The following is a 13,064-nucleotide window of genomic DNA, read 5'->3' as shown; positions in this document are numbered from 1 at the left end:
GGCAGGTGCAAAGTTGTTTGGGTTCTTTGTTAGTGATGTCCTGCCATGGCTGCAGGGGCAGGAGGAGGGGATGGGCTGATGGCTGAGCACAGAAAGCCCAAACTGTGCCTCCTGAGGCCTCTGTTTATCCCAGGGGATGAGTGTTCCAATGGGAATGTGAGGTGGGGATGTGGCATCAGGAGGATCCCAACTTGAGCTCCTGCCCTGGCAGCACCAGGCCATGAACAGGCCAAGGCCTGGACTAGTGAAGGGCAAACAGTGGCTGCTCTGAGAGGAAACAGGTCAGAGCAGAGAGAAGAATATTAAGAAGTTGAAAACACAATTAAAAAGCAGCTGCTTTTTATGCAACCAAAGGAAAATGAGGAGCAGCTTGGCTTTTCCTTTGTGTTCTGGTGTGCTACCTGGGAGCTCCATCCCTGCTGACACAGCAGACCATGTGTGTGCTTCTGGAGTGCCTGGGAAGCTGCAGCTGGATGCTGTGGAGCAGAGGGACACAGGACACAGCCATGGGGGAGGACTGGATCTCTTTACCAAGAGGAGAGCTCCTGCAGTGATCCCTTTGTGCTGTTATGTGCCAGTTCAGCCTGGACCTCTGTCTCTTGGTCAGTCCCAGCTGGCAGAGGCAGATTGGGAATGAAGGGGGCAGTGGATGGGGAATGTGTTGGGGATCCTATCTGTGGCTGTCCAGGTCACTGTCACTGTTGTCATCCCCTGACTGCAGCCAGAAGGTGTGTTGATAACTAATACCCTTTAAACAGTAGGTGTGGAAGGGAAGAGGGTCTGGATATTGAGGCTTTTGCCCTCCAGAAGTGTTTAGTGTAGTCAGGGATGGACAAAGCCGTGATGGATTTAGTTCCAAGGAGAGGGGACTTACCAGGAGAGCCCACAGACCTACACACTCCCTCTTCTGCATTCTGTGTGTTGGAGGGTTTATGGAAATAAATGAGGCTGATGTCTCTACCTTTGATGGATAACCATGAAGGTGTTGTGGATGACAGAGTTTTGTGACATCTCCAGTTAAAAATGTCCCCCATGGATGGTTTCACCTCAGGGAGCTCTGTAGGGTCACGGGAAGCTTTCAGGTTGACTGTGCTGTCTCAGGGCTTGGGGAAAAGCTGGCAGTCACTTTTTGTCCAATGTCACCCAAAGACTTGGGAAGAATTCAAAGTGGGATGTTAGTAAGGAAAAAAAGATTCTGGAAATAGGGATAAGTTATGAGGCCATGGCATGTGCAGCTTAAAGGGAAGACAGAAGGGAGATATAACTGTCTCAGTAAACACGAGGAGTCACCGTAAGGGAGGCTGAGGCGAGTCATTTTCATCAATCAGGAACAGCAGAGCAGGTAATGAAATGTCTAAGTGTGCACCAGGGAGGGTTTAGTTGAAACCCAGGACAGGCTGAGTTCCAGGCCCTTTTTCCATTAAGCAGAGGGAACAGAGGGGGTGAGGGCTTTACCCTCATGGGTGAGTTACCCAAAGCTGTGCTTGGTGCCTCAGTTGGACATGCTATAAACACTTTTCCAAACTAATTATCCCCTAGAATGGGCTGGAAAAGCAAAGTGGGGAAATAATTGCACCAGAGAAATCAAACCCTGTGAAAGGGGAAGAGTCAGGTATCAGCTGTGGGGTGGTTTGGGGGGGTTCATAAGACCATATCAAGTATCTGCATGTCCACTGTGAAGTCACAGAACATTCTGAGCTGGAAGGAACCCACAAGGATCATCCAAATCCAACTCTTGGCCCTGCACAAACATCCCAGCAATCCCACCCTGTGCCCCAGAGGATCATCCAAACACTCCTGGAGCTCTGGCAGCCTTGGGGCTGTGCCCACTGCCCTGGGAGCCTGGTCAGTGCCCACCACCCTCTGGGGGAAGAGCCTTTCCCTAAGCTCAAACCTGACCCTGCCCTGATACAGCTCCAGCCATTCCCTGGGTGCTGTCCCTGCCCTGGCACAGCTCCAGCCCTTCCCTGGGTGCTGTCCCTGCCCTGACACAGCTCCAGCCATTCCCTGGGTGCTGTCCCTGCCCTGGCACAGCTCCAGCCCTTCCCTGGGTGCTGTCCCTGCCCTGACACATCTCCAGCCCTTCCCTGGGTGCTGTCCCTGCCCTGACACAACTTCAGCCCTTCCCTGGGTGCTGTCCCTGCCCTGACACAGCTCCAGCCCTTCCCTGAGTGCTGACCCTGACACAGCTCCAGCCCTTCCCTGGGTGCTGTCCCTGCCCTGACACATCTCCAGCCCTTCCCTGGGTGCTGACCCTGACATCTCCAGCCCTTCCCTGGATGCTGTCCCTGGCCCCCAGCACAGTCAGTGGTGCAGGAGCATGGCAGTGAGGCTGAGATGGTGTGACAGGACCTGTGCAGCTGCTTGTGAGTGTGGCTGGCACGTGGCTGGCACACACAGGAGCAGCTCTGCCGTGCTCTTTTTTGGGGTGGACACTTCATGGAGCAACCCCCACAGTGCCTGCTGAGCAACCCCCCTGCTGCTGCCTTGCCTGTGTTTGAACTGGGTGCCTCCAGGGTGGTTGATGCAGTGGCTCTGCAGGGGAAGCCGTGGAGGATTTTATTGGAATTTCTATTTATTGCATCATTAGTAGCAGGGAAGGTTTTGCTCTGTAACAACAGGCTCCTTTGGTTTATGAAGAGTGTGTAAATCCAGTGCTGAGCTCCTGCAGTGCAGCTGAGCCCTGAGCCCCTGCAGGCAGCACAGCCTTCCCTGGGATCCCTGCAAGCAATCCCAGGAGAGGTCTTTGGGTTAATTATACTGCCACAGGAGTGTGTTTGTGTATGTGTGTGTGTGTGTGTAGGTTTGTGTGGCTGAGCCCATGAAGTGGAATGATGAGCTGTTCAGCTCTGGTTCCTGCTTGCACAGCCAAGGGAACCAGGAGCAGGTGATGTCAGGAGGTTGGGGACAGCTCTCTGAGTGTGTTCCTGTAGCAGGTACGTGACTCTGGCCTCGTCCTTCTGGATGAACAAACACTCAGCCCTCTTTCTCCCCTTTCAGGCCCCCAATCCAGGGCTGTTCTGCACCTCCCCATGTTGCTGGCTGTGCCTCAGCCCTGCCTTTGCCTCTCCTGACACACCAAGGACGTGGGCACAGGGCGCAGGCGCTCCCTTTTCCCCACTAGGCTGAATTAAACTCCTGCAAACTTATTCTTCTTGGGAAATGAGCACCAAGGTCAGGCAGAAACAGGCAGTAAGAGAGCTGTGCTCTTAATAACATTGTGTACAGCAGTTCCAGGGAGACCTGGCTTTGTGTTTCCCAGAGTAATGACTCCACTCAGGTCCTTGTGGCTTTCCCTGTGGCAGGGTCAGGGACTTGTTCTGCTTCTGAACTTTCCCCTTCTCTCCTTCAGGATGGAAAAGCTGCTCTGTTCCTTGCACCAGGAGCACTGTCAAGGGCAGGAATGGAGCCAGGCTGGGGAGCAGCCGTGGGAGGAGGTTGCTCATCTCTTCCCCCTCTCCCTCCCAGCAGTCAGGCGAGCGCTTCCCTTTAATTTCCCAGATGTGTCCTTTTCCCTTAGAGTTACTGATCCCTTTTCCTGAGGTTTCCTTCCTTTCATTTCTTCACTGCATGGAGTTTCAGAGCACTGATGTCTTCAGAGCTGGCAGGAAGTGATTTTGATTCATGAGGATGAGGTTCAGGTCTGGCCATCTTTACATAACCTTTCCTTAATTGCTCGTTAAAGCGGAACAAGTGGCTGGTGATGGGAATGAATTTTCCCCTCTCTCAGGCAGCAATGGCTTGCCAAGGTCAGGGAGATCTCCAAAGCATCTCTCCAACATCTGGCCTGCTGGGATTGCTCTGCCACTGACAGATGGACGTTTTTAACCTGCCTGCTACATGTTCACTTGAGCAGAGGGGAAAGTGTGAGCAGGGAGAGCGTTGGGAAGATGGGATTTTTTTCTTGTGTGAAAAATCTGCCTTTTCTTTCATTTCTTTATTATTTTTTAAGATAAAGAGGAGCAAGCTGCTGCTGGGAGCATTTTTCCTGACCTGATCCAGCTGTACAGCCCCATGCTTGAGTCCAGGGAATGAGTTAATGGGCAATTAGCTAATTGTGGTGCTCTGGCTGGGTTTATGAGGCTGGGAAGTGTTTTCCCAACTGAGGACTTGGCGGAGCTGGCACTGCCCGTCCCCCTGGAGCAGGGGCTGCCCTCAGCAGTGGGCACTGTGCCAGCTGGGTGCAGCACAGGGCAGGAGCTGCTGCAGGCAGGGAGCTTCCCAGCCTGCTCCAGGCATCACAGCTGGGTTGTGGAGCTCGTGGTTTGCTCCTCTGGGCTGGCCCCACTTCCTTGGGCTTTGCTGTGCCCAGCGTGTGCCCAGAGCAGCCTGTGCACAATGGACCGCTTGGGTTTGGCATTCCCTCCTCTGCATCCTTCCCATTTCCATTTCCCCGCTGTTGGATCCCGCTCTGACCATCTTTAGGGCTGTTCCTTTGGGTGCTTTTTACCAGTTTGTGGATCTCACCCAGTGGCTCTTCGCAGGCTGAGCTTCACCTTGCAGAACCCAGTGCTTTGTATCCATGCCTACAGAAACCTTTTAGCAGAATTTTAAAAAAATTAGTATTTTAGATCATTTATCTTCCCAAATATAAAGCCTTTAGGAACTTTTGCTCCTCTGGGCTTTTTTTGGCAGTGCCTGTGCAAACGCTTCAGTTTATTCACAAACTCATTAAGTTTGGTTGGATGGAGGAGGTCGCTGGGATTTAGGGAGGTGTATGGTGTTTTCCCCCTTTTTTTTCCCTTCCTGTCATAGTTGTCTGTGCAACTTGACAAGAGATCCTGGCAGCCTGCTGCTCCAGAGCAGTAAACACAGCCAGTGCTGCAGCAGTTTGCAGATAAATAATGTATTATGGCCTGTCCAATAAAGCTTTGAGCAAATACCACTTTAAAGGGTCATATATTGTGAATCTGAATATTACCCTACAAATCATCATTTCCCAGACCCTTTTGATTCCTCATTATGCTCACAGCAGCTCTCAGAACAGGTCACCTTTTCCAGCTACCCCTAAACCTGACAGAATTAGTATTTGCAGTATTTCTGCTGTGGATGTTTGTTTAACCAGCAGAAATAAGCTCAGAAATCATCTCTCAACACTTTTCTCCCCATCTAAAAGTCCTTGTGGATTTATTTTTCTTTGCCATCTCAATTGGAAACGTGGCACACATAAGTTTATTTTCTTAAGATCCTTGCTTTGAGATTTTAGGGAATACATCATGTGTTTGATTGGTGTTTAGGAGAAGCCTTCCTAGAAGTTTAAGAGCCTGCTGAAATACAGCTGGATATTTAGCTCATGTGAGTGTTTGGAGAGGGCAGGAGCTCTATCCTTTTGGCATAGCTTTAGGACAAGTCTGAGCTGTGATTTCAGGTTTCAGCTGGGTGTTTCCCTCTTGCACTGATGGGATTCGAGGCTCTCACTGCCTTTGGTTCACCCTAAATTCTGTTTGCTCCTGGGCCTGATGGTGATTTTAACCCTGTTCTTCAGCAAACAAGGCAAGCAAAGCAAAACTGAGTGTCCAGCCCCAAAATGCCAGGTTGGGCCTCACTTTTCAGCACGAGGTTTTCACATCCACTTGTGGTTGGATGGTGGTGCTGAGCCCTCCCTGGGACTTTGGGCTCTGACATCCCTCCCCAGGTTGGATGGTGGTGCTGAGCCCTCCCTGGGGCTTTGGGCTCTGACATCCCTCCCCAGGTTGGATGCTGAGCCCTCCCCAGGTTGGATGGTGGTGCTGAGCCCTCCCTGAGGGTTCTGGGCTCTGACATCCTTCCCCAGGTTGGATGGTGGTGCTGAGCCCTCCCTAGGGGGTTTGAGCTCTGACATCCTTCCCCAGGTTGGATGGTGGTGCTGAGCCCTCCCTGGGGGTTGGGGCTCTGACATCCTTCCCCAGGTTGGATGGTGGTGCTGAGCCCTCCCTGGGGGTTCTGGGCTCTGACATCCCTCCCCAGGTTGGATGGTGGTGCTGAGCTCTCCCTGGGGCTTTGGGCTCTGACATCCCTCCCCAGGTTGGATGGTGGTGCTGAGCCCTCCCTGGGGCTTTGGGCTCTGACATCCCTCCCCAGGTTGGATGCTGAGCCCTCCCCAGGTTGGATGGTGGTGCTGAGCCCTCCCTGAGGGTTCTGGGCTCTGACGTCCCTCCCCAGGTTGGATGGTGGTGCTGAGCCCCCTCCCTGGGAGGTTTGGGGCTCTGACATCCCTTCCCAGGTTGGATGGTGGTGCTGAGCCCTCCCTGGGGTTCTGGGCTCTGACATCCTTCCCCAGGTTGGATGGTGGTGCTGAGCCCTCCCTAGGGGGTTTGAGCTCTTGACATCCTTCCCCAGGTTGGATGGTGGTGCTGAGCCCTCCCTGGGGGTTGGGGCTCTGACATCCTTCCCCAGGTTGGATGGTGGTGCTGAGCCCTCCTCAGGTTGATTGGTGGTGCTGAGCCCTCCCTGGGGGTTCTGGGCTCTGACATCCCTCCCCAGGTTGGATGGTGGTGCTGAGCCCTCCCTGGGGCTTTGGGCTCTGACATCCCTCCCCAGGTTGGATGGTGGTGCTGAGCCCTCCCTGGGGCTTTGGGCTCTGACATCCCTCCCCAGGTTGGATGCTGAGCCCTCCCCAGGTTGGATGGTGGTGCTGAGCCCTCCCTGGGGCTTTGGGCTCTGACATCCCTCCCCAGGTTGGATGCTGAGCCCTCCCCAGGTTGGATGGTGGTGCTGAGCCCTCCTCAGGTTGATTGGTGGTGCTGAGCCCTCCCTGGGGGTTCTGGGCTCTGACGTCCCTCCCCAGGTTGGATGGTGGTGCTGAGCCCTCCCTGGGGTTCTGGGCTCTGACATCCCTCCCCAGGTTGGATGCTGAGCTCTCCCCAGGTTGGATGGTGGTGCTGAGCCTTCTCTGGGGGTTCTGGGCTCTGACATCCCTCCCCAGGCAGTTGCAGGGCAGGTGTTGCTCTCGTGGGCACAGCTCAGTCTGGTGGCAACAATCACCAGAGTGCAGCAGGTTTTTAAACTTTCATTCTCTGGTTGGAGGGGGTTTAGGCAGAGTTTTCCCCTGTGAGTGCTGTTGGTTACAGCAGATTTATTGAGGAGGAAGAAGAGTCAGAGAAACCTTCCCTTGAGAAGTGTCTGGTACCTAAACTTGACCTTTTTCTCAAGGAGGGATGTCCTGGGGCAAGTTGAAACCTCCTATTACATTTTCTTTCTGTGTCTCAGCCATGCAGCTGGTGGTGGCAGGAGAGATGAAAGGAAACCAGTGTCTGCATTTAAGAAATTCCAGAAAGTTTTAGGGTTTATTTTTTTAATCAAGATGTTTCTCATGGTGGTGTCTCTGAGTTGGTTTGGTGGATGCTTCTCAGAGCCTGGGATTTCATTTCCTCCAGGGGAAAGCAGTGGGGGGAAAAATTATGAAACAAGGCAGAAGAGGGATTATAGTCTGTTGTTTTACAGTGGATTCTTGTGTTGCCTTTCTGTAAAGTTGTGCTATTAAGGGGATGTGGAAGCAGAGAAAATGGCTTGTTTGCCTTCTGCTCTGCTCATGTGGGGAAGCTTCTCCTTGGCACCAAGGGAAGGAGAGTGGTGTTACATCTTCAGACGGAAAGCTGAGCCAGAAGGAAGCTCACCTGCATTTCAGCTTATAGAGGAGTGTGAAGATGCTCATCCTGTTGGATTTGGGGAGTTTGGGAGTACTTAACACATGTTTAAGATGATGGGTAGTCTTTTAAATAAAAAGAAATCAGAAAGTGCCCTGATGTGCATCAGAACTGGCTGCTGGGACTGGGCTGGTGAAGGTGAGTGATCCCCATTTCTCCTGTTTTCTTCTCCTCCCATGAAATGGTTTGGGTTGGAAGGAACCTTTAAAGATCCTCCAGTCCCACTCCTGCCATGGGCAGGGACACCTCCCACCAGCCCAGGTTGCTCCAAGCCCTGTTCAACCTGGTCTTGGACACTCCCAGGGATAGGGCAGCCACATCTTCTCTGCCCAGCCTGTGCCAGGGCCTGCCCACCCTCACAGGGAAGGATTCCTTCCCAGTATCCCATCTAATCCTCCATCTATCCCAACAATTCCTTCCCAGTATCCCATCTATCCCTCCCCTGTGTCAGTGGGAAGCCATTCCCTCATCCTGTCACTTCAGTTCCTGACGAGCTGCACATTCCATGAACACCTTGGATTTCCTGTCACCTCACATCGGCTTTTAATGACTTTCAAAATACTGCCTTTTGCATTTTAAACTGATTTCCTCAGCATCGGGGAGAGCCCTGCCCAGGGCTGGGGTTCACTCTCCTCGCCGGTGTGGGATGCAGAGTGAGCCCTGCCCAGGGCTGGGGTTCACTCTCCTCGCCGGTGTGGGATGCAGAGTGAGCCCTGCCCAGGGCTGGGGTTCACTCTCCTCGCTGGTGTGGGATGCAGAGTGAGCCCTGCCCAGGGCTGGGGTTCACTCTCCTCGCCGGTGAGGGATGCAGAGTGAGCCCTGCCCAGGGCTGGGGTTCACTCTCCTCGCCGGTGTGGGATGCAGAGTCCACTGCTGGCACCAAGTGGCTGCGTGTGGAACCTGCTCCCGAGCTGTTGGGCTCACCAGCCCTCTGTGTTGTGTGTTTAGGTGTTGGGGCTGCAGTTTGGAAGGGGTAGGATCCCTTTTCCCTGTATTTTCCCTGCATTTTCCCTGCATTTTCCCTGCTGGAGGGTGTGCCATGGGAGCTGCTCCAGCTGCTGCCCTGCAGTGCTGGATGAGCAACTGCTTTGGCCCTGCTTTTCCTTTCTTTAGGATACATGAAAGGGAAGAAAGGCTGGCAAAGGATTTGCTTGCCTGGAATAAATCCCAGTGTGTTCTCCCTGCATCCCATCCTTGTAGGGCTTGGGGTTGTTTTCCCCCTTGAGTGACCTGCCCAGGATCATCCCGTGCATGAAGGCAAAGGGTTGGGATTACCTGGAAAAGGGCACTATTTTCCCTGCCCTTTCAAGTACCAGGGGGGGTTTTAACACTTAACACTGTTTTGTAGGCTGTGTGTTGAGTACTGAAATTAAAATTAAAATAGGCTTTGCACCCTCCTTCCCTTCCAAGTGGGTTATCCAGAGGGCAGGGGAGTGCAGAGGTACCTCTGCTCCCAGGCAGGGAGGTGGGAAAGGGGCTGTCAGGGATGGCTGGGGTTGTTGCTTTGCAGCAGAAATCAAGGGATTTCCACCCCCAAATCCTTTGAAGGCCAGTTCCTTTAGGAATAAACACAATTGCTGACATACCAGCAAAAAATAAGCTGAATTTTCTCCCTGAAATTTGCCTACATCATCTTTCAATGACATGCTCTGTTTATCCCTCCTGCAATTAATTTAAATGCAGCTGACACTTGCTTGGAGGCAAGTTTTGAACTTGCTTATTGCCATGGTTTTGTTGCTTTTTCTGAGGTCAGTGGTGGTTATATTGGAATGTGGGCACTGGATGTTGACCAACTGTCTCTTGCCAGCCCCTTTCTGGGCTGCCCTTTGCAACTGAGCAAAACTCTGGGCCATCTGAGTGCTTTAATGACAGAGATGTTCATTTGAAAGTGAGATAAACCCAGAGTGAGCAGCATTAATTCCACAGTTTTTGTTTCTTGTGGTGTTTGGACTCATCACTGCACCTGACAAGCACCTGCAGAGATTAAGTCAGAACCAGCTTTGGAGCTCACAAAGAGGGAACTGAATTGGTTTATTCCCAGGGATTCAGGGTGATTTGGTACTTTAAGTGTATAAATAAGTTGTTGTAGTTTTCCTCTTAGGTTTCATGTATCTTTATCTTGTCCTTCAACATCATCTCCCAGCTGTGCAATAACAGTGATGGGCTTTTGGACACTGACTTAGATTTTCTAAGCATATTCACCACTCACAAAGTTGATTTGAGATTTCTGGACCCGTTCCTTAGCCTTTAATAAAAGATGCTGCCTCAAGCTCTGCTAAAACTTGGGATATTTGAGAGCTGTTGGTGGAAAAACGCTGGTTTGTGTCTTAGGGGATAAAATTAGGAATGTTACAGAAGAAGAAAGAGTCGGTGCTGCTTTTGAAACAGCCCTGACAGCGTCCCTGGGGGGCTGTGAAACTTCTTTGCATTCCTCAGACGTGGCAGAAGCTCCTTTTGCTCTTTAATGAAGAACATACTTTTCCTCCAAATGAGTTTTCCCCCTTTCCCCAGCCCACAGGAATGGGAGAGGCCCTCGTTTTGTGTCATGAGCAATCCCCAAATCCTGTGTCAGATGGCAGCAAAACCCACCACCTTTTCCCCAAATACTGTGTGGGCCACTCAGGGGAAATTTCAGGAGCAGAATTTCCCCACTTGGGAGAACCAAACCAACCATCCAGCCCTGGTGCTTCACATGTCAGGGATCACTTGGAGTCCCCCTGGGAAAAGCAGCTGTTACGTTGATAATTAAAAAACTTTTAGCCCTGAGGAGCAGGTGAGGCAGGAATGGTGAACTCAGCAGGCAGGAGAATGCCAAGGCACTGGTACCAAGTTGTTCCTTATGAGTATAAAAATGGATTTTGTTGTTAAATTTCATCTTCTGGATGGCAGCTGGAGCATCCATCATGTGTTTTCTGATAAATTTGAAGAGATACATACCAAATAAAGGGTCCTGTGTGCTGAGCTCTGTGAAACCAGGTAAAGTCTGACATGTTTGTAGATCCACAAAGAGGTGGGGGGAAGGAGAAGGATGAAATCTGCATTATTCAGTGAGCTGGTGGGGAATTGCTCTTCCCTCCTCTCCTGCAGAGATGGATTTGAGGAGGAAAACACAGCAGTGTTGGGAAGGGTTGGGGACAAGGAGAACGTGGGGAAGGTGAATTCTGGAGACATCCACAGACCTTCCCTTGCTGGGACACTGGTACAGGGCTGGGAGCAGAGAAGAGCTCAAAAGAGGCTCAGTTTTGCAAAGACTTTGCTTCATGATCCACCACCCACCTTGACTATCCACCACCCACCTTGACTATCCACCACCCACCTGGATTATCCACCCCCACCTTGATTATCCACCCCCACCTTGACTATCCACCACCCACCTCGACTATCCACCACCCACCTGGATTATCCACCCCCACCTCGACTATCCACCACCCACCTGGATTATCCACCACCCACCTGGATTATCCACCACCCACCTCGACTATCCACCACCCACCTTGACTATCCACCCCCACCTTGACTATCCACCACCCACCTGGATTATCCACCCCCACCTTGATCATCCACCCTGTCCAGCAGCCACAGAGCCACTCCTGCTTGTGCTTCCTTTGGAACACTCCCTGCCACTTCAGCTCAGTCCTGGGAGGTAAAACCAGCAGGACAAGGCCCAAAGGCTTCTCCCAGAAGTTTTCCCAGGAAAGGGAGAACATTAACTTGCTGATTCCTGGGGAAAGCAGATAGTGGAGTCCAGTAGGATTCCTTCCTCACCAGTGGGGTCCCTCCTTGCTGTGATGCCTTTGGATGGAGCTGTGCTGCAGGGCCTCATTCCCACATTCCCACTGATGCCATAGGGGGGGGTTGATTTTTTGATTTTTTTTCATTTTTATAGATTTTAGAAGTACTTGTACCTGTAGGAAAAGGCAGATTTAGTGTGTTAATATTTCTAGCTGCTTAAGTTCAATGTTTGTGTATTGTAACATCTACCACGTGTCAGTAGCTCAGATTCTTTCAGCTGTTCAGACTCTTGTCAAGGTAGAAGGCTGAAGAATATCAGAAGGGCCTGCAAAGGGAGACAGAAACAGGGACAGAGTGACCTCCAGGAAATACCACTGGAAAAGCTCCAAGGGCTCTGTGTGTGGGGAGGAAGATGTTTCTCATGCTGGTGTCTCTGAGTTGGTTTGGTGGATGCTTCTCAGAGCCTGGGATTTCATTTCCTCCAGGGGAAAGCAGATTGAGGCACTGGGGGGAAAATTGTGAAGCAAAGAAGAAGAGGGATTATAGTCTGTTGTTGAAGTCTGTTGTCTGTTGGAGGTAAAAATGATGAAGAGAAGGTCCCACTGTCCCCCAGACTCAAATCCTGAGGAGGTGTGAGCAGGGCCAGGATGGAGCTGGACTGAGAGATGTGTGTCTTGGGTTGAGGTGGCAAAAGGCCAACTGTCCAAGACAGAGTGAAAAGGGAAGAAGAGGGAGAGGCAAACAAAACTCCAAACTAGGTTTATGCTTAAACTATGTATATTTATACAGAAAAGAGAAAATGAAGAGAAAATTACAATATAACACACACTTACACAAGTTGGATATAACAACAGTTTTCTGCCTCCCACTGAAAACAGATTCTATCACTGTAGTTTTATAAGCACCCCAAAAGACACCCAGCAAAGAGCAGAAAGAGTAACAACAAAATGTTTCTACTTCCCTGGAACTCAAACAAAATGCAAGCAGCAGGAGCAGGGGCCTAGCACAGTAGAAGAGCTGTAGCACATCCTTCTTCTACTTCAGGCATTGATGGAACTGACCAAGCCACTGCCACACACTGGATTTTACCCCTTTTAAGATGATGTTGTAATATGGTATGGAATACAATACTATTGGCTAGGAGAAGTCAGCTGTCAGCTAGCCCAGCCCAGCTCAAGTCAGCTGACAATCCCAGGCCTAGTCTGAACTTTAAAACTTGAATTTAGGCCCACCTGGCTAAACCCATAACAACGTGTAAACTGGGGATTGGATGGACAATATTATAAAAACCGTGGAAACCAGTGCTCAAAAGAGGCACATCATCATGTACTCCTGAGAGCCCTAAGCCAAGACATGAAAGAATCTCCCTTTTTATCTTATCCCACACTAACTTGGTGTAATGGTTTGACCCATGGCTTCCATTGCATCTAAGGAAGTTACAAGTATTCTACACGTGTCTTCCACCTGGCAGGGGAGGAGGGGTTTTTTGGGTTGGGTTGTTCCTGGTGGGAAGGGCTGGAGTCTGATCCCTCAGGTTGTTGGTGGTTCTCCTGTCCTGGGTGAGATTGTTTCATGCTTTTTCCCCTTCCTTGAGGTTTTTAATTGTGTTTGTCTGTTTCATTTGGGTTTTTTGGGGTTGGTTTTGTTTCTTCCCCATTCCTGGTTACCCAGTCCCCTTTTCCCTTTCCCCTGGGGGTGGGATCCTAC

General features: G+C 51.2%; 1 protein-coding gene across 6 annotated transcripts in view; it reads left to right on the top strand.

Moving 5' to 3' along the window:
- MICU1 (mitochondrial calcium uptake 1) overlaps positions 1-13,064 on the top strand; it is a 104,580-nt gene that overhangs the window by 78,045 nt on the left and 13,471 nt on the right. The window lies entirely within an intron of this gene.

Source organism: Pithys albifrons, chromosome 9, assembly GCF_047495875.1.
Source record: "Pithys albifrons albifrons isolate INPA30051 chromosome 9, PitAlb_v1, whole genome shotgun sequence".
In the NCBI taxonomy this organism is placed as follows: Eukaryota; Metazoa; Chordata; class Aves; order Passeriformes; family Thamnophilidae; genus Pithys; species Pithys albifrons.
This window is presented reverse-complemented; position numbering and strand designations above follow the sequence as displayed.